Genomic DNA, 22300 nt, shown 5'->3' with positions numbered 1-22300 from the left:
CTTGCGCAATATACAGGCGTAAGAGCATGCGCAGCTCGTTTCAACTTTCTCCCTTCCCCCTTCTCTCCTTTTCTTTTTCCTCCATCCCTAGGCAGAGTGGTCATTATGTAGACACTTGTTCTTGGATAGTTCCATCTATCCCTGTGTTTTAATAGAATTTAAGGGAAGAATCCTGGGGGATTTTTATTTTAACTTAGAAAGTGCCGGGTGGGTTTGTGTGTGTCCAAAGCCAGGCAGGAATGGCTATCCAGAGTCTTCCAGGGAGACTAATTCCTGCCAGTACAGGTAGCAGGAGATGGGTGTCAGAAGCTGGCCACTCTGTTCTCAGAAAGAGGGGATACAGACTAAAATTATATCAATGTTAGTGTGTTTCAGTTAGTGTGTCCTACACTTCCTGACCCATTTGGAGTTTTCTTGGCAAAGACATTGGATGGAGTGCTTTACCATTTCCTTCAACAGTTCATTTCACAGATGAGGAAATTGTTACATTAAATAGCTCAGGGCTATATATAATGTACGTATATATCCATATAGACTTAAGCTACCATGCATACACACTTGTATATAATATGCATCTCCAGGGCTTAACATATATCTATAATATGTATCTCCAGAGCTTAACAATATGTGCATGTAATATATGTGTGTATATATATATGTATATATGTGTGTGTATGTTTCCAAAGTTTGACACAAGTATATAATCTCTTTCTCCAGGGTTTCACTTTTCACTAAATGCTAGTTCCACAAAGCACACACCTAACAAATAGCGACTAAACCTGTTTATTCAAACTAATAACAAATAGAAATTAGAAGAGGGTAGACAGAGGAGCTAGATAACACACAGACTGAATGAGCTCTTCCATTAGGAGAGAGCTCAACAAAGAGATAAATAGTTCAAGATCTCACCCAAGGGGAAATTCCCAAAATCTCTAGTGTAATAAGGTGGGACTAAAGGACATGATCAAAATGCCAGCTCCTTGAAGTTTTTTTCAGAGTTCTCAGTCTTTAGGGACCTCTCCTTGAAGATAATCAGGACCCAAATGTCTTTTCTCCTAAATCTAGAAGCCAGAAGAGAAGAATTTTACTCCTAAGTTCTAATCAAATCTCCCTTTCATGTCAAATATATGGAGCATTGAATAAGCTACCTCCACCCGTGAGCAGTCTTATACAAATGTGTTTTAAAAGTAGGATTTAAAAAGTGTGCCCACTTCAGAGGAATAGTGATGTTAATTAAGAAGAACATGATTGAATAAATGAAAAAATGTTTTTAAATTTTATCCTGGGTAAAGATACAGTAGATAGTGGAAAGAAAACAGACTCTACAGTTAGAGCATCTGGGTTAAAAATCTCAATACTCTAGATTTGCATTTTGTCATCAATATAAAGTAAGGAACAAGTAGTCAAGATTCAAACAATATCCTTCTAGCAATGGAGATGGGAGGAGCTGTGATTTCTTTACTGGATCACTACTGTGATGGCCTTCCCCATTCTTAAATAGTTTCTATCTAGCTTACATAGTAGTTCCATTAAATCATGCAATTTGGGCCAATCATATTAGTTTCCATAGGTGAATTTTATCTAATCCCAATGCTTATTTCTTAATATCTAGTTTGCAGAGTGGTCACTTTTCTAATGTTTAATTTGCATATGCTGATATTTAACTATAGATAAGCACATTTTTACCTGAATTCCTTTGACATGGGCCAGAAAACATTGCCCCCTTCCTCAAGATAGTAATATTGGGCAAATCATTAACTTTACAAGTCCTCATTTACCTCATGTGAACATTGTATGTGTCTATGCATGTATGTATTGGCATGGTACTCATAGAAATCCCAGATTTGCTATATTAGCACCTACCATGAAGCAGAGCATGTGCTCAGTGGAAACAGCATTATCTACTTTACAAGGCTGTTGTCAGACTCAAAAGAGATACTGTCTTTGGAGTACTTTACAAACCTTAAGACATGAAACATAAGGTATTATCATTGAACAACTTGAGTCTAGGCAACTGGGGACTATTGTCAACAACTGGACTTACGAGTTAAGAGGATAGACTCTAATAATATTATAAAGCTATGGAACCAGTTTTCCTCATTCCTTTGGGCTCTTCTCTTGTGAGATTCTTTCTGTCTCTAGGATTTGCAATAAGAAGCAGAGAGGAAAAAGATTTCTTTCCTTTATTCCAAGTTGCAATAGTAGCTACAAAGAACTTGTGTTGACCCAGCTGAGCCAGCATTAAAAGAATCAGATCTAGAATGGACCTCAGAAGTCTCTTATTGTAACCCCTTCATTTGACAGATAAAAGAAAATGAGGACCAGGGTGTTGGAATTTTTACAAAGTGTAAAGTCATTAGTGTTGATAGAGACAATAATTATCTACTTTAGCATGGTTCAGTATGATTGATCTGATCCTACAAGGAGATGTTATGGGCCAGAAGAAACAAGTACTAAGTAGAACTGATAGGCAGTAATGCTTGTGTTCATACCTTTAGAGAGCTCATATAAGCAAGAAGTATTTGAGTACTCATTGGAATTCAAAAGTATGGGAGATTCACAAAGTTAACTGTGAATTCATGCCTCCCTTGAAGCTTTTAGGGCCAGAGAGCACTCTGGGAGGAAACCCATAATCCCACTCTCGTATCCCACAATCCCTCTCTTGGAAAAGGAGCATAAATAGAGCTTCAGTGAGCCAATCAAGAGAGTTCAGCTGAAAAGATTCAGAGTGGGGGAGCATCAGTTCAGAAGAAGCCACAATTCGGAGTTGAGCTAGAGCCAGGAGTTACTTCGGAACATTGTCAGGGGTTGGAGAGGAGCACTCTGGGAGATTGAGAGCCAGGAACACTGGGAGATACAGAAGCCCACAAGCCTTCTCTTGGAGGCTCAACCAGATTCACTTCATCTCACACCACTGTGGTGGCTGGGTTCCTACACTTCCCCCACTGAGACCAAGCTGATCTGAAAGGCTCTCCAGAAAGCTAGCTGAGCCCCAAGTGAAGGAGGCAAGAGAGATTCATTCCATTTTCCACCTGGCTGGCTGGAGGCTGAAGGACAAACCTTTGGATTTGGAGACATTCAGAGGGAGCTCTTGGAACCAAGCAGAAAGATAGGCCACTAAGAAAAAGTAACTGGGCTATTTTGGAAGGAGAAAATAAACATTTGCATTTTGTCAGCTGGCTGCATTTTTAAGTGATCATTACTTTCAACTGCAACTAAAGCTGCCTTCAGAAAACTTCCCCAAGAAACCTGCTCCCAGAGAGAACGATTCTATTTTAAAGAAGAAAAACACCACACCAAGGAGGTTAAATATTTGACTTGCCCAAGGTTAAACTGATAGTATCAGAGTTAGAATTTGAACCCAGGTTTTCTGACTTAAGAACTAGTGAGTTTTCTACTCTACTGCTTCAGTAAATTTCTTTTGCTTTGTTAATCTTGAAAAATGCATGCTTATGTTTCAAGTTACCTCTTGGATAGAGTTCCTCAATTTGAGATTCAGGTATTAACTGATCAGAGGAGAGCTTCACAGAATAGAAATTAGGTATTGCATCACTATTCTTTTATGAAGATCTGATGTAAGTCCAAGCTGTGCCGGGGCTGACCATTATATCCAGAACTTGTAAGTTGCTTAGCCAATGCAAATTTGAGGTGAAAGTATAATACTTTCTTCAAAGCCATACAGTTGAATGGATTATCTTTTCTGTATTTCTTGTGCATCTTTGTTTGAATCCTTTGTATCTTAAGTATTTTCTATGATGGAGGAAATAAACACCATTTTATACTTGGTATATATATTGTATATTGAGTACAAGATTAGCTCACATTTTGGGGAGAAGCTAGTCGTGAACTGTACCAAAGCTTTGTTTTAGATATTTTGGTGGGATTACTCTGAATTGAAGATAGAGCATGAATGAGAGCAAAAACAATCTTTTACCCCCATTCGTTTCTCCAGCAAATTCAGGTCAGTACTGAATCCAAAGCCCCCAAATAAGGGATGATAGTGGTGCTTTATGTGACATATTACACTTAGAGCTACTAATGCATTTCTGACATAGGAAGTGAGAGGGCAGTGGATCCTATCTAAAATGAAAGTGATGTGATTTAGGAGAGCAATTTCTATTTCCAAATAATGTGTTTGGTATTTAGCACCCAATGTTGGGATTTGGTGATATGAAGAATTCATAATGGCCATTTTCTTTGGCAAAAGGTATTATTTAGTAAAAGATGTTATAGACAAAATGAAGAGTTAGACACTAGGAACGGTAAATATGCAATAGAATAATAATATAATTAGCAAGGAAAGGATTTTAACAATTAATGGTGGTTAAATTCTCCTTATAAAATCTACTTGTGAGCCAAACCATAGCTGCTGCCTTCTTTTAGACCAGTCTGCCAAGTCAGGCACTCTGCTTTCATGTTGTCTTTCCCCTTCCTTTTCACCTTCCCCCGTGCCATATGGTTTCTGCCCCTAACTCCAGTATGCTTCTCAACCCCATTTCTCCTCCTTGTAGCTAACTAATTCCTTTAGGGTACTAAGTCCCTTTGGGGATTTAGCCTGCCAGCTAAGGGCATGCCCCAACCTTATGGGATATTCTCTTTCTCCTTGTTATTTGTGACTTCCACTGAGGAATTTGCCTTTCATATGCTCTCCCACCCTATTTCATATTTACCACTCCTATTATTTATTGTATTCCTTCATTTTGAATATAACCTATTCCCCTAAATAAATCTACCTTTTGCCAAAGAGAATGACCTTTGTGAATTCTCCATATGACCAAACTCCAACACCAACTTTTGGTGACTGTCATCATTTTGTGCCAAATTCCACATCATAGATGATATCATTTGGTGCTCACCCTTGACCTTCTTCTTGACAAAAGGTAAGATATGAAAATTCCCGATATTTATTCCTTATCTAAGGGCGAGAAGGGGAGTGTCATAGCTGGGAACCACTTGGCTTGCTGCATATTGAGTAATGGACCTGAAAATAGGGAGGTAAAATGCATATTCCCTCCTTTGCTATGCTTAAGAGTAGGATTTTGGGTTTTAAGAGTTGTTTGAGTTCTCAATATTGCAGAGGGAACTAGTATAATGTCTTTCCATCTAAAATTTAAAAAGCATACTTTTCTTTGTGTTGTGTTGTGTTTGTGTTTGTGTTTTCTGTTGGTTTGTGACTGTCTTGTCTTTGAAATTCAAACTAACCTTAATTTTTCCAAAGTTAAGCTTCTCTCCCTGAAGGAGAGATTTGAGGTCTAAGACTGTCCTGATTGGATCACTGCCCTGATAAAAGATTTCTGCAGCTTGTGGTTATGTATAGCTACTAGAATTGCTAGTTAAAAGAATTACTAAATTGCTAGACCTCCTTCAGAGTCTAACCTGAAACCCACGGGCTTTTTTTTTTTTTTTTTGTATAAAGGTAAGGTGTTCCCCCTCCCCCAATTTTAAGCCTCATTATTCCAGGTAGCAGTACTTTTTGGAGGAGTTCGTGTTTTTTTCTTCCAAGGCTCATTGATCACTTAGCAAAACTGGGGGGATTGGTGATCAGACTTATTCAGGGGAAACCCATGAATCAAATCATTTGGCCATTTTTGATGTGCTATTTTTTTTTTTTTTTTTAATGGGATGCTGGGACTGTGGGAGTCAGCTATGTGGACTGGGACTATGATCCTTTCCTCAAAGGTACATTGGGCAGGGAATACACCTTATTGTGCCTGTGAGAAAGGCTCCCTAAGTTAAAAGAATCTCTGTGACTCGGGACATCTCCTTTTCGGACCTGGATTCTTTTTGAAATTATAATTGGACTTAATTGGAATAGCTTTAAGCTAGCTTTTTCAGCCAAAAAAAAGAAGAACTGTGGATAATTTATTTTTTTAATCCCTCCTTTGTCCTTGAAAGCCTAGGCATTAAGGACTAGTTCTGAGAAAGGAAAAGTTTTTAATGATCACATCATAAAGAAAAAACAGATATTTCTGTAAACCTAGAACTGGCCACTTTAAGTCTACAGAAATAGTTAATTAAAGTTATAGAACTAAAATGTTTTGATCTTTTCTCATGGGAATATTTGTAGAGGGCTGGAATTCTGTAGAATTATACTTGAAACAAGGTGTTCATTCAGTGGAATTGATGAGATCATGGTTCTCCAGTTCACATCTATACTTAGTACTTAGTATGGTGATGTAATGGTTCTCTAAGTTCACACATAATCAGTATGCTGTAATGATGTAATTACAATAAGGTATATAAAGGCTAAGAAGGACTGGAAGATAAGATATTCTATCTTTGACTTTCGTCATGGTGGCTCTCCTGCCTCCTGCACTAAGAGGAGACTGGCAGAGGAGACTGGGAGAGACTATGACAGACTATGATAGACACAGATTGTGAAGGGGACAGTAAAAACTTTGGACTTTATACCTGACTATTCTTGTGGTGATTATTCTGCTGAGACCAGGGCTGGTCCCAAGGCCCTTCAGAAAGCTTAGCCCGGACATGAACATGGACATAAGGATTTACACTCAGCAGTTCGACTGACATGGATCATCAGTTCAGTGGAAAAGTCCTCGTGATCTAGAAATAGGGTGAATACAATAATAGACAAGCAGGAATTTTTGGTAAGGGCTAAACTAGTGTTTCAGCTGAAATGGGACAAATGCTTAAAAAAGAACCTTTCTCACCCCAAGGGAAGTGTATAGAATGCATAGTTAAGCTAATAAAGAACCAAGGTTTGATTATAACTTGGGAGCAGATCATTATTAGAGTATATGTCTCTTTGGTTCTCTAAGGAAGAAAAATTAGAGCCTGATAAGTGGAAACTAGTGGGAGAGCAACTAATGGAATATTACAATGATGATGGTCCTGATTCAATTTCTGAAGAAACATTCTATATATACAACATGATACAATTGGCTTTAAGGAATTACATAAGCATTAGAATAAGGAAATAGAACAAAGAACAGGAGAGGGATGGCACTGACAAAGCAGCTGAAAATCATAAAGAATTAGACAAGAAAGGAGTTAAGTACAGTGCTGATGAAATTAAGGAGTGTGGTGCTTCACCTCAGGAGCTATTAGGACATTCCCCATCTCATGACCTTCCCCTCCCAATTTCCCTTCATGGGAGAAGGAGGATTGGGAGGGGTAGTGACACAATCAACAACACCCATGAAGCAGCTTTGTCCATCCCCTATGACACGATTACAAAAGATACTAATTAAAGCTAAAGAGGAAGGGCAAGATACATCTGATTTAAGAATAGAAACGTATCCTGTGATTGAAGAGTTTGACTCTTCAGATCAAGAAAAAAGAAAATACACTCTATTTAATCTAGAAATTATCAAAGATCTGAAAAAGGCTTGTACTCTTTATGGGGCTACATTGCCTTACATTAAGATGATGTTAGAGAATTTGACTTTTGAAGTTTTAACCCCTAAGGATTGGAAATCTATAGCAAGGACATGTTTAGAATCTGGACAAAACTTATTGTGGCTTTCTGAATATAGTGAACTCTATAGAATACAAGCCCAACAAAAAAGGCAAACTGGAGTTAATATACCAGTCACCTTTGATCAACTAGCATATTTAGGTCTTTATGCAGGCACTTTAGCACAGATTAATTATCCTATAGCAGCATGTGAGCAAATTGCTGTTGCTACTATCAAAACATAGGGCACCCTCCCAGGAAGACAAGATAGAGGGGAAGCCTTCACAAAAATAGCACAAGGTCCAAATGAACCCTTTGCTGATTTTGTGGGACATTTGCAGATAGCAGTCATACAAACTATTGGTGAAAATGTAGCAACAGAAATTATGATAAGACAACTTGCTAGAGAAAATGCTATTGAGGTTTGTAGAAGAATTATACTAGGATTACACAAGGATGCTCTTTTAGATGAGATCATAAGACACTATGCCACAGTGGGCACAAATACTTTTTATACCCAGGCTATGATGAACAGGAGAAGACAGGATCCCTTTTGGCAAGGAACTTCCAGAGAGACTTGTCAATGCTTTCAGTGTGGTAAAAGTAGGCATCTGAAAGCTCAATGGTTTTGGTTTTTTTGTTTTTTTGTTTTTTTGGTTTTTTTTTTTTTTTGGTTGGTTGGTTGTTTTTTTATTTTAATTTTTTAATTTTTAAAAATTTTGAGTTATAAATTCTTTTTCTTCCTTCTACAATAGTTTCTTTTTTTTTTTTTTTTTTTCATAATTATAACTTTTTATTGATAGAACCCATGCCTGGGTAATTTTTTACAACATTATGCCTTGCACTCATTTCTGTTCCGACTTTTCCCCTCCACTTCTCTCCCCCCTCCCCCAGATGGCAAGCAGTCGTATGCATGTTAAATATGTCACAGTATATCCTAGATACAATATATGTGTGTAGAACTGAACAGTTCTCTTGTTGCACAGGAAGAATTGGATTCAGAAGGTAAAAATAACCCAGGAAGAAAAACAAAAATGGAAATAGTTTATATTCATTTCTCAGTGTTCTGAAAGTTCAGTGTTGGCATGAAAGACAGGGTGGAGAACAAGATCCAAAACCCTATGTCTAAAATGCTACAGAGGTTTCTGTTGGGTATCAGAATGTAGATTGACTGAGGGAAATGGGAAGCAGGCCCCAGCTCCAGGGCTCCATTGGGCATCAGAATGTAGATTGACTCAGGAAAATGGGAAGCAGGGCCCAGCTCCAGGGCCTCAATGGTTATCAGAATGTAGATTGACTCAGGGAAATGAGAAGCAAGGCCCAGCTTCAGGGCCCCAGGCAAAAAACACTTGGGGCATGATGGCAGCCAAGTTAAACCCAGAAAATCTTTGGAAGTTCAATACTCAGATCAATCAGTCAAGAAACAATCTGATGGGAGAAAGGGATTACAATTGGAGAGAATATAGGTTTTATAACCCGACAGAAGGGCAGTGTCCAATGCAAGCAGCTCCAATATAATAGCCAGGTGATGTGGAGAGATCCAGAAAGTAGTGAATGCAAGGGACCAGATAGGTTAACTGCTTGGGGATGAGGATTTGCTTGTATCTCTACAGATGGAAAAAGAATCAGATGGGTGCTAACAAGCCATATTCATCTTGAGCATTAAAGATAGACAGAAAAAGAGAAGACCCAAGAAACATCAGATGACAGTTGACTCATGAACATCAAAAATTATTGATGAGACTACTACAGGACTTCAAAATCTGCAGGAATCATTGGATTCTTTGACATATGATCAGACTATTGCAGGACTTCAAAACTTGCAGGAATCATTAGATTCCATGACACATGAAGTAATGGACAATAGATTGGTTTTAGACTATTTCTAGGACTTATGGACATGTATAATTCCTCATGTTGATTCATGTTGTTTGTTACATCACTACTAGCCTATGTTATATTACTATGTACTTGTATAATACCTCCCATGTTGAGGGATTTATGTATACCTGTTTCATGTAAGACCCTTCAGTCCAGAGAAAACCTGTTAACAATATCTGGTTTGGCATTCACACCTTCCTGAGAAGTCAGGGAGGGCACGATCATCTCCTTTTTGGTATTTTCACCTCTCTTCCTGAGAAGTTAGGGAGGGTACCTGTGTTCTAAAACAAAAGAAAGCTCGAGATGTAGAGAGGCAGAACTCTGGAGAAGTATACTTGAAAGAAGTATACTTGAAACAAGGTGTTAACTCAGAAGAATTGATGATACAGTGGTTATCTAATTTACATATACTTAGTACTTAGCATGGTGATGTAATACCGTGTTTCCCTGATAATAAGACCTATCTTGAAAATAAGCTCTCCCCTTACTGTGTAAGATTCCTCTAAAATAAGCCCTCCCCCCAAAATAAGCCCTATTGAGATTGCTACTGTAGTAAAGGTGATCCCCTGCGCTACACACTACATTACGATACCCTCTGTATGGACCGTCTCCCTTCCTCCCCTCCCCCCCAGGTGAAACGCACGCCGCACTCCGAGCTGCATCCAATCAGAGCTGCAGCAGTGAGCGCGTCATCCTGTTCTTCCCCAGTGATTTGCTTGCTGGCACCATTGAGAGCAGTGCCGCAGAGGAGAGCCGAGGCAGGACAACATAAAAACCCGGTATAAGCAGGAGTGAGGGGGCATGATGGAGGATAAAAGGGGCATGATGGAGGATAAAAGAAGAACTCAGGGGGCATGATGGAGGATAAAAGAAGAACTCAGCCAGCACTCACCGCGCTAAAGAAATGAAGAACTTCCTTGCAGAGAGAAGAATAGATCAAGTAATGATTCCTGCAGGAATGACTGCCTATCTCCAAATCCTTGATATTGCAATAAACAAGCCATTCAAGGACCATTTGCACATGGAAGTCAATGACTACACTGAAAATAGAATGGAAAGAAATCAGCGTGGAAACTTTGTGAAGTCCTGTCTGCAAGAAGTCGTGACTTGGGTGAAGAAGTCATGGGATAAAATTACTGACAGCTGTGTCACCAAGGCACTACGAGCAGGTTACCTGGACAAGACATGTTCATTTAAAGAGAGCTATATTGCTGGACATGACAGATTGGGTCCACTTCTTCTGAAGGAAATAGAGGCGCAAGACATCCAGGACGGAATTCAAGGTATGGACACTTATGATGATGTTGTTGAAGAAGATGACATGATCATTATTGAATAAAGGTACGTTTTTTTTGTTCACATTTACCTGTTTATTAAAATTGCTGTCGATGTTCATTAAAATAAGCCCTCTCCTGAAAATAAGCCCTCTGGTGTTTTTCTGTCCAAAAAATTAATAAGACAGTGTCTTATTATCGGGGAAACACGGTAGTTCTCTGGTTCACACATATTCAGTATGCTGTAATTATGTAATTGTAATACCGTATATAAAAACTGGGGATAGGAAGTCAAAAAAAAAGTCAGACTGGCAGAAGGCTGAGAGAGACTGGGTCATACTATAACAGACGCAGACTGTGTAAGAGACAATAAAGATTTTTGGAGTCTATTCTTGTCCATTCTAGTGATGTCTATCCTGCTGAGACCAAGGCCCTTCTAGAGGATCTCTAGAAAGGTAGACCGGACATTACATTTTGGCACCCAACTCTAGAGAAGTATACTTGAAACAGAATGGTCCTGGGCCAATCTTAATGAAACCACTTGACTGCTCTAAATGGTAGATCTCTATCAGAGGAAAGTTTCTCAAGAGTTCAAGGAGAGTTTCTCTCCCCTCCCCAAAGTCAGGACAGTTCCAGGGTTCCCTTCATCAGTACTAGACAACAAACCAAATCTGAGTTCTACAATTTCAGAAGGAATCCATTACTAAATCAATTTAAGTACAACAACCAATTAAGTTTCCAAATTTAACACACACACCAATTTAAAGTTATTTTAAAATTAACCAGTACTCTAGTTTGTAAAATTCCCTAAATTCTACCTAGAAAGTCCATTCAAACAGAATTCTCTTGTAATTGTTTTCCTGATTCCCAGAAATCTATTTTTGTAAGCCAGGAAAGAATTAAGCACCTTGAGATTCTTCCTGGCAGAATTCCACAAGCCTGAGTTCTGATAACAAAGTTACAGGCCCCTTGTTTACAGAATTTTTTTTTTAAAGTGGTAGCATGCTGCTTTTCCATTTTCCTAAAAGTTCCCAAACTCTATAAAGACTTTCAGTCTATATTCTTCTTATTCAGATATACTTAAACTTTTTCACTTTCTATATACATATATCTACTTTCTTCTACTTTTACCATCTTCACTGTACTAAATATGTTTCCTTCTTTTCTCCCCCTCTTCTGCAAAGCTGCTGTAGTTAGCCAGATGCAGAAGGAGAGAAAGAGAAAAAGATTCTCTTTCCTTGAGCTAACAAGCCCAGAATTAGCTCCCAAATTACCTTATTGAGTCATTCATTTCTATTTGTCCAATTCTAATTTTTAGTATGTTATTTTCTTCATTTACTTTTTTTTTACTTCTTTTTGTATTTGTCCAATTGAATTTTTGAATGAGTTGTTTTGTTCTATGGAATTTTTTTCCATTTCTCAAATTCTGTTCGTTAAGGAGTGATTTTCTTTTTCCATTTCACTATGTCTATTTTGCGTTGTCTTTTCCAAACTCTCTTGCAAGGCTTTAATTTCTGTTCTCCATTTTTCTTATATCTCTCTTTTAAGATCTTTTTAAAGTTCTTTTAGAAGAACCTTCTGTGATGGGGATCAGGTTATTTCAGCTTTTGGAGCTTCATCTGGAGACAATCTGCATTTAGTCTCTTCGGGGATTGAAATCTTCTCTTTTGCCCTAAAAGCTGTTAGTTGTTAAGAGTCCTCTACTTTTTAAATCATTTTTTAAAAGTTAAGTTAAGGTCTGCCTTTAGGGTGTGAGAGGTTTTCCAAGCCACCACAGCTGCACTGGGTCAGTGCAGATTCACTCCTGGTGCTGGTTCTGCCACGTGGAGTCATCAACAATGCCCTGGGGCTCTGTGCTGTCTGCCTTGGTGTTTGTGGTCAGCTGTCCGGGCTTCACTGTCTCTCTCCCGCTTCTGATTGAAACAGATCTTCTCTGGTCTGCTTCCTCCTGCAAACTCTTTGCCCCGTGAAGGTCGCATTGCCACACTGAGACTGCCTCTTGGCTCTGTCTTGTCTATGCTAGAGTTTGTAGTCAGCTGTTTGTGCATAGCTACCTCTCTCCCATTTCTGATTGAAACAGATTTTTTCTGGTCCGTTTCCTCAAGTAAATTCTCTGCCCTGGGATTCTGACCTGTCTGCGCTGGCATTTGTCTGGTTGCCCTCGCTGTTTCCCTCCAGTTTCCAATTGAACAGACCTTTTTTGGGAGATCTTTGAAATTATCTTCTGCTGATAATTTGTTGCACTCCCAATATTTGTGGGTTCTACCTGTCCAGAGCTAATTCAGAAGCTGGATTTCATAATTATTGTGAGGGTTGTAAAGAAGATCAGAGAGAAATGTGTGTCATCTCTACCATCTTGGCTCCGCCCCCAGAAGTCCCAAATTACCTTACCAAGATCAAAAACCAATACACTCAGCCATCCAGAGTGACTTCAATTCAAGATCTTATCTTGAATTACTCTAAAAGAACTACTACTCTGAATTCCACCCATTCCAATAGTTCAGCCTAATCTTTTCCACATCAGCAACATAGAGGCTGAATGCTTATCTTTCACAAGCTTGCTAAATTTTAACACAGAATACACAATGCAAAGCTGACATATACACAGAAATCACACAGATACACACAGAATATTTTACGTACAAATTTAAGTTGGACATACTCAGCCCTGGGAGTGTCCTCCCCATACAGAGCAACAATATTTAATCATTTTACTTTTTGTCCTTATATCTTGCTAAGGGACTATCTACCAGTATCTCTATTTTCCATTTTGAATATTTAACAAGACTTTTCAGGATCAAGTATGCTTAGATCCCAGTCTCTCACACTCAATTCAGTAGGGTATTCCCCAAACCCTCAGTCACCCAAAAGGTCCTGACCATCTGGTGCATTCAGATTCCAAGATCTAGCTTACATTTGAAGTCCTTTGCATGAAAGTTGGCTGCCTGACTGCCATCCAATCCCAACCAGTTGGGATTTGCTGCAGATTTACTGATTTTCATTTTGCCCTGAATCTCTCCTCTTTGAGTCACTTTACCTTGGAGAGCAGGGAAAGGTCTCTGATGTTTGTAGGCTGCCTAAAGCAAGGCAGTAAGCTGTCCTACTAAAGCTCGAGGCTAGTTCCAATAGACTTGATGGAGAGAGAAATCTGTATCCAGAAAGAGGACTTTGGGGACTTTGTATGGATCACAACATATAGTATTTTCATCTTCTTTTGTTGTTACCACCTTAAATTTTGGGATATGTATTTAAATTGTAATTCTGATTCTGAAATTGTATGAGATAATTACTAGTACATGCTAAAATTATGAACTTGTTTGTTTTGCTATAAAATCTTAGAAACATGTGTGCAAATATTGAAGTATTACTACTGGAAATTTAAATTTGTATTTGATTTGATTGTAGACAAAAACTGAGTTACATGTTTGTATTTCCTAATTGGATGAAATATATTTAGGATGTTATGTTGTTTTCTAAATTGTGTATTGTACAATTGTAAAATGTTATGAGCTATTTTGAAATTCTGACAGCTCTTCTAGACATGTGCTTACTTTGTGAAGTTTTCACTCAAAATTATTTTAGTTATCATTTATGTTCTAAATTTTAGAATTATCTTGTTTCTTTAACAAAAACTATTAGCTGAAGCTTTTCAGTAGATATTACCTGAGTTCATGGATTCTGAGTTTATATATCTGGGATAATTGATCATTTTAAAATCTAAAACTAGGATGGAAGGATATAGTGAAGACTTTCTCCAAATGGATTTTATTCTTGGATCTGTTAGCCCATTTTTTCTTTTTTTTTCTTTTATTTTTTTTTAAATTTAATTTTATTTAATAATAACTTTGTATTGACAGAATCCATGCCAGGATAATTTTTACACAACATTATCCCTTGCAATCACTTATGTTTCGTTTTTTCCCCTCCCTCCCTCCTCCCCCCTCCCCCAAGATGGCAAGCAGTCCTATATATGTTAAATATGTTGCAGTATATCCTAGATACAATACATATTTGCAGAACCGAACAGTTCTCCCGCTGCACAGGGAGAATTGGATTCAGAAGGTAAAAATAACTCGGGAAGAAAATCAAAAATGCAAATAGTTCACATTCATTTCCCAGTATTCCTTCTTTGGGTGTAGCTGTTTCTGTCCATCATTTCTCCAATGAAACTCAGTTAAGTCTCTTTGTCAGAGAAATCCACTTCCATCAGAATACATCCTCATACAATATCGTTGTCGAAGTGTATAATGATCTCCTGGTTCTGCTCATCTCACTTAGCATCAGTCCATGTAGGTCTCTCCAAGCCTCTCTGTATTCATCCTGCTGGTCATTCCTTACAGAGCAATAATATTCCATAACATTCATATACCACAATTTACCCAGCCATTCTCCAATTGATGGGCATCCATTCATTTTCCAGTTTTTAGCCACTACAAGTTAGCCCATTTTTTCTAGGAGTTAGCAAGGTCACATGTCTTAGGAAATGAGCTTGGTATAGAATGTGAAATCCCCATACAAGAAAGAAAATACAGATGAAATCTGAAAGTTAGGATTAAAAACTATATTATAGTGTTATTTTAGATCATTTGGCATAATTATAAATGAGAGAATATTCCACGCTTCTTTAACTGGTTGTAGCTGCTCCTAACTTGACCTGAGCCCTTCTCCTACTTCATTGATTATTGGAGGAAGTGGAAAGACTCTCACTTGTGCCCAGCCCTTTTTTGAGCCCCGCCCTACTGGTTAGATAAAATTTCTTTAACTTTAAATATTTCCCAACAGGACACCTGCTCATTCCTCTATCCATTATGTAGAAGTTAATACTAGCCTTCCACCAAGCTACCCACCTGGGAAAAGAGGTCCTTGGCACACTTTAAAAACCCCTTTTCAGTCTGTTTACAAAGTATTAACAACTGAATACTAGTTTTTATTTTTCAAGTTTGTGGTGGTTGTTTTAAGAGTAAACTCATTTCTGTTATAAACTCTAAAGTTCACTTAGATAAGATGCTGTATCAAGGTTCTACTACTTAGTAATGCAAGGAACTGCTTTTTTTTTTAATATTTTATTTTATTTTATTTAATAATAACTTTATCTTGACAGAATCCATGCCAGGGTAATTTTTTTTTACAACGTTATCCCTTGCACTCGTTTCTGTTCCAATTTTCCCCCTCCCTCCCTCCACCCCCTCCCCTAGATGGCAAGCAGGCCTATATATGTTAGATATGTTGCAGTATATCCTAGATACAATATATGTTTGCAGAACCGAACAGTTCTCTTGTTGCACAGGGAGAATTGGATTCAGAAGGTAAAAATAACCCGGGAAGAAAAACAAAAATGCAAATAGTTCACATTTGTTTCCCAGTGTTTTTCTTTGGGTGTAGCTGCTTCTGTCCATCATTTATCAATTGAAACTCAGGTCTCTTTGTCAAAGAAATCCACTTCCATCAGAATACATCCTCATACAATATCGTTGTCAAAGTGTATAATGATCTCCTGGTTCTGCTCATCTCACTTAGCATCAGTTCATGTAAGTCTCTCCGAGCCTCTCTGTATTCATTCTGCTGGTCATTTCTTACAGAATAATAATATTCCATAACATTCATATACCACAATTTACCCAGCCATTCTCCAATTGATGGGCATCCATTCAATTTCCAGTTTCTAGCCACTACAAACAGGGCTGCCACAAATATTTTGGCACATACAGATCCCTTCCCCTTTTTTAGTATCTCTTTGGGCTATAAGCTTAGTAGTAGCACTGCTGGATCAAAGGGTATGCACAGTTTGATAACTTTGGGGTCATAATTCCAGATGCAAGGAACTTCTAAGAGAAGTTTGATAAAAAATTAACTGCAAATTTTCTGAAAATGATTATTTCAAAACCCAAAAGGAAATTATGGTTTCTAGAATGAGGATCGGTCATTGCAGTTGATTCAAGTTCAATTGTCTTTTTGTGTGGTTTTTATATACTTCATTATAATCCTACAGTTGTTCTGTTATTTATACTCTGCTCTGCATCAATTTTTATAACGCAAACTGAACTACCAGCAGTTTCCCAGAGTATTCCATCCCTTACTTCATGGAGACAGAATGTGGAGTTTGGAAAAATAAGTTTGCCCTAAGCCTGTGATCAACTTTACAAATTTTTTATTTCCCTTGTTGAGAATTTTCATCTTCTTTGTCAGTCTAATCTATGGAAATTCTTCCTTCGTTGTTGATGTACTCTATCTTCTCAAATTTGTATTTATTAAATATTTTATTCCCTCCATAGAAATAGATGAATAAATCTCCACCTTCTGAAGTTCTGTGACATTTCTCTGGGATGGTTGTTTTTCTGATTTATTGGTCCTCATCCATACCGGGATTCAAATTCCAGAAATAATATTATTTATAGTCCCTCAAAATTTTTCTCTCAAATAGCCTTTAGATTTAAAAAGAAAAAAGCTTACAAATCATTTTGCCTAAAACTATCTTAGGGCTGATGTGATGGAAGGCAGCAAACAATGAGGCTATGATTAATTTAATAAACAATAGGTAATTTTATTTTTTTAGAAGGTGAATAAATCCCAGTGCTATCCAGTGTCCTCCATTAAGATGCAGCCTGATTTTGTGCTAATCTTTGCTACTATGCCTGATAATTAATTTCCTACCCCTATAATGCCACTATGGTGATCTTGTTCTTTTAAAATAAGTAGAATAGTTCTCTCTGGGGGAGAGGTGCAGGTTTCTTGGGGAGGTTTTCTTGGAGGCAGCTTTAGTATCAGTTGAAAGTAATCATCACCTCAAAACGCAGCCAGGTGATAAAAGTTCAGATCTTTTATTGTCTCTAATATAGCTCGGTCAGCTTAGAGCCCTCCGAATGTCTCCAAATCCAAAGGTTTTGTCCTTCAGCCTCTGCCTCTGCTTTCTTCAGCCTCCAGCCAGCACAAAGATGGAATGAATCTCTTGTCTCCTTCACTTGGGGCTTGGCTAGCTTTCTGGAGAGTCTTTCAGACCAGCTTGGTCTCAGTGGGGGAGGAGCAGGAGCCCAGCCACCAACCACAGTGGTGTGAGATGAAGATGAATCTGGTTGTCCCCTGAACTCTCAACTCGTAGCTTCTTCCTCTGAAAACTCTTCTTCCGCCACCAGCCAGCTAAGTGGAAAATATCCTGGAATAGATCTCTCTTCACTGGCCTTATATATGACTCTTCTGAGAGAATGGTATTATGGGTTTTCTCCCATAGAGAGGCCCTAAGAGCTTTAAGGGAGGTGTGAATTCACAAAGTTACAAAGTTTACTTTGTGAATCTGGCATACTTGTGAACTCCGATGAGTAAAGGTGTAAACACAAGCATTGTACTAATTAGTTCTACTTAGTACCTTGTTTCAGGTTCTCCCCGAAACGTCTTCTTGTAAGATTAGATCAACAATCTATCAACTCTAATGAGTTAGCAGTTTGTAAAGATTCCAACATGCCACCAAAAGTTGGGTTCAATTCATCTCTGTAACATTGCAACCCCATAAACCACAATATTTTATTCCCAGTTTTTGGACACTGCTAAACAAGTATCCTAGGATTTGGCCTTTAATATTTCAGCATTGGTTGATATACCCTGTTCTGTTTATGGATCCTCAACCCATTTTTACTTTTTTTTTTTTTTAATAACTTTTTATTGATGGAACCCATGCCAGGGTAATTTTTTACAGCATTATCCCTTGCACTCACTTCTGTTCCGATTTTTCCCCTCCATCCCTCCACTCCCTCCCCCAGATGGCAAGCAGTCCTTTAAATGTTGAATAGGTTACAGTATATCCTAGATACAATATATGTGTGCAGAACCGAACAGTTTTCTTGTTGCACAGGGAGAATTGGATTCAGAAGGTATAAATAACCCGGGAAGAAAAACAAAAATGCAAGCAGTTTATATTCATTTCCCAGTGTTCTTTCTTTGGGTGTAGCTGCTTCTGTCCATCCTTGATCAATTGAAACGGAATTAGCTCTCTTTATTAAAGAGATCCACTTCCATCAGAATACATCCTCAAACAGTATCGTTCTTGAGGTATATAATGATCTCCTGGTTCTGCTCATTTCACTTAGCATCAGTTCATGTAAGTCTCATCAGTCCTCTCTGTATTCATCCTGCTGGTCATTCCTTACAGAACAATAATATTCCATAACGTTCATATACCACAATTTACTCAACCATTCTCCAATTGATGGGCATCCATTCATTTTCCTGCTTCTAGTCACTACAAACAGGGCTGCCACAAACATTTTGGCATATACAGGTCCCTTTCCTTTCTTTAGTATCTCTTTGGGGTATAAGCCCAGTAGAAACACTGCTGGATCAAAGGGTATGCACAGTTTGATAACTTTTTGAGCATAGTTCCAAATTGCTCTCCAGAATGGCTGGATATGTTCACAATTCCACCAACAATGTATCAGTGTCCCTGTTTTCCCACATCCCCTCCAACATTCCACATTATCTTTCTCTGTCACTCTAGCCAATCTAACAGGTGTGTAGTGGTATCTCAGAGTTGTCTTAATTTGCATTTCTCTGATTAATAATGATTTGGAGCATATTTTCATATGTCTATAAATAGTTTCAATTTCTTCGTCTGAGAATTGTCTTCATATCCTTTGACCATTTATCAATTGGAGAATGGTTTGGTTTCTTATAAATTAGAGTCAATTCTCTATATATTTTGGAAATGAGGTCTTTATCAGAATGTTTGATTGTAAAAATGTTTTCCCAGTTTATTGTTTCCCTTCTAATCTTGTCTGCATTTGTTTTGTTTGTACAAAAACTTTTCAATTTGATATAATCAAAATTTTCTATTTTGCGGTCAATAGTGATCTCTAGTTCTTCTTTGGTCATAAATTCCTCCCTCTTCCACAGGTCTGAGAGGTAAACTATTGCTCTTCCAATTTATTTATAATCTCATTCTTTATGCCTAGGTCATGAACCCATTTTGACCTTATCTTGGTATATGGTGTTAAGTGTGGGTCAATGCCTAGTTTCTGCCATACTAATTTCCAATTTTCCCAGCAATTTTTGTCAAATAATGCGTTCTTATCCCCAAAATTGGGGTCTTTGGGTTTGTCAAACACTATATTATTAAAGTTGTTGGCTGTTTTGTCTTTTGAACCTAACCCATTCCATTGATCAACTAGTCTATTTCTTAGCCAATACCAGATGGTTTTAGTAACTGCTGCTTTATAATATAATTTTAGATCTGGTACAGCTAGGCCACCTTCATTTGATTGTTTTTTTCATTAATTCCCTTGAACTTCTTGACCTTTTGTTTTTCCATATGAACTTTGTTGTTAATTTTTTTTAGTTCATCAAAGTAGTTTTTTGGGAGTTTGATTGGTATAGCGCTAAATAAATAGATTAATTTAGGTAGTATTGTCATCTTTATTATATTTGCTCGCCCAATCCAAGAGCATTAAGTATTTTTCCAGTTGGTTAGATCAGACTTAATTTGTGTGGAAAGTGTTTTGTAGTTTTGCTCATAAAGTTTCTGATTTTCCCTCGGCAGATAGATTCCTAAATATTTTATACAATCAGTAGTTACTTTAAATGGAATTTCTTTTTGTAACTCTAACTGTTGGGTTTTGTTAGTGATATATAAGAATGCTGATGACTTATGTGGGTTTATTTTGTATCCTGCAACTTTGCTGAAAGTATGGATTGTTTCTAATAACTTTTTAGTAGAGTCTCTGGAGTTCTCTAAGTATACCAACATATCATCAGCAAAGAGTGATAGTTTGGTTTCCTCATTGCCTATTCTTATTCCTTTAATCTCTTTCTCAACTCTTATTGCCAAAGCTAGCATTTCTAATACAATATTAAATAGTAATGGTGATAGTGGGTAACGTTGTTTTTCTCCTGATCTTATTGGGAATGGTTGCAGTTTGTCCCCGTTACATATGATGCTTACTGCCGGTTTTAAATAGATGCTACTGATTATTTTAAGGAAAAGTCCTTTTATTCCTATACTCTCAAGTATTTTTAATAGGAATGCATGTTGGATTTTATCAAATGCTTTTTCTGCATCTGTTGAGATGATCATATGGTTTTTGTTAATTTGATTATTAATATGGCCAATTATACTGATAGTTTTCCTAATATTGAACCAGCCCTGCATTCCTGGTATAAATCCTACTTGATCATGGTATATTATCCTGGGGATGATTTTCTGTAGTCTTTTTGCTAATATCTTATTTAAGATTTTAGCATCAATATTCATTAGGGAGATTGGTCTATAATTTTCTTTTTTTGTTTTCAACCTACCTGGTTTAGGTATCAGTATCATGTCTGTGTCATAAAAGGAATTTGGTAGGACTCCTTCATTCCCTGTTTTTTCAAATAGTTTATAAAACATTGGGGCTAATTGTTCTTTGAATGTTTGGTAGAATTCACATGTAAATCCATCTGGTCCTGGGGATTTTTTTTTAGGGAGTTGATTAATAGCTTGTTCTATTTCTTTTTCTGAAATGGGACTATTTAAGCAATTTACTTCCTCCTCTGATAATCTGGGACGCCTATATTTTTGGAGGTAGTCATCCATTTTGCTTAGGTTATCAAATTTATTGGCATAAAGTTGGGCAAAATAACCTCTTATTATTTCTTTAATTTCCTCTTCATCAGTGGAAAGTTCTCCCTTTTCATTTTTAAGATTACTAATTTGATTTCCCTCTCTCCTTTTTCTAATTAGATTTTCCAAAGGTTTATCAATTTTATTGGTTTTTTCATAAAATCAACTCTTAGTTTTATTTATTAGTTCAATAGTTTTTTTACTTTCTATATTATTAATTTCTCCTTTTAATTTTAGAATTTCAAGTTTAGTAATTTATTGGGGGTTTTTAATTTGGTCTTTTTGTAGCTTTTTAAGTTGCAGGCCCAATTCATTGATCTTCTCTTTTTCTATTTTATTCAAGTAAGCCTCTAAGGATATAAAATTTCCCCTTATTACTGCTTTGGCTGTATCCTATAAATTTTGATATGATGTCTCACTGTTGTCATTATCTTGAGTGAAATTATTAACTGTGTCTATAATTTGCTGTTTCACTCAATCATTCTTTAAGATGAGATTATTTAGTTTCCAATTACTTTTTGGTCTACTTATACCTAACTTTTTGTTGAATGTAGTTTTTATTGCATTGTGATCTGAAAAGAAGGCATTTACTATTTCTGCCTTCCTGCATTTAATTTTGAGGTCTTTATGTCCTAATATATGGTCAATTTTTGTGTAGGTTCCATGAACTGCTGAGAAGAAAGTACACTCCTTTCTATCACCATTCAGTTTTCTCCAAAGATCTATCATACCTAATTTTTCTAATATTCTATTTACCTCTTTAATTTCTTTCTTATTTCTTTTGTGATTTGATTTATCTAAATCTGAGAGTGCAAGATTGAGATCTCCCACTATTATAGTTTTGCTGTCTATTTCTTCTCACACCTCTCTTAACTTCTCTTTAAGAAAGTTAGATGCTATACCACTTGGTGCATATATGTTTAATACTGATATTGCTTCATTGTCTATAGTACCCTTTAGCAAGATATAGTTTCCTTCCTTATCTCTTTTAATTAGATCAATCTTTGCTTTTGCTTGATCTGAGATAAGGATGGCTACCCCTGCTTTTTTGATTTTACCTGAAGCATAATAGATTCTGCTCCAGCCTTTTACCTTTACTCTGTATGTATCTCCCTGTTTTAAATGTGTTTCCTGTAAACAACAGAT

The sequence above is a fragment of the Antechinus flavipes genome, chromosome 2, assembly GCF_016432865.1.
Source record: "Antechinus flavipes isolate AdamAnt ecotype Samford, QLD, Australia chromosome 2, AdamAnt_v2, whole genome shotgun sequence".
Lineage (NCBI taxonomy): Eukaryota > Metazoa > Chordata > Mammalia > Dasyuromorphia > Dasyuridae > Antechinus > Antechinus flavipes.
Note: the sequence above shows the minus strand (reverse complement) of the source record.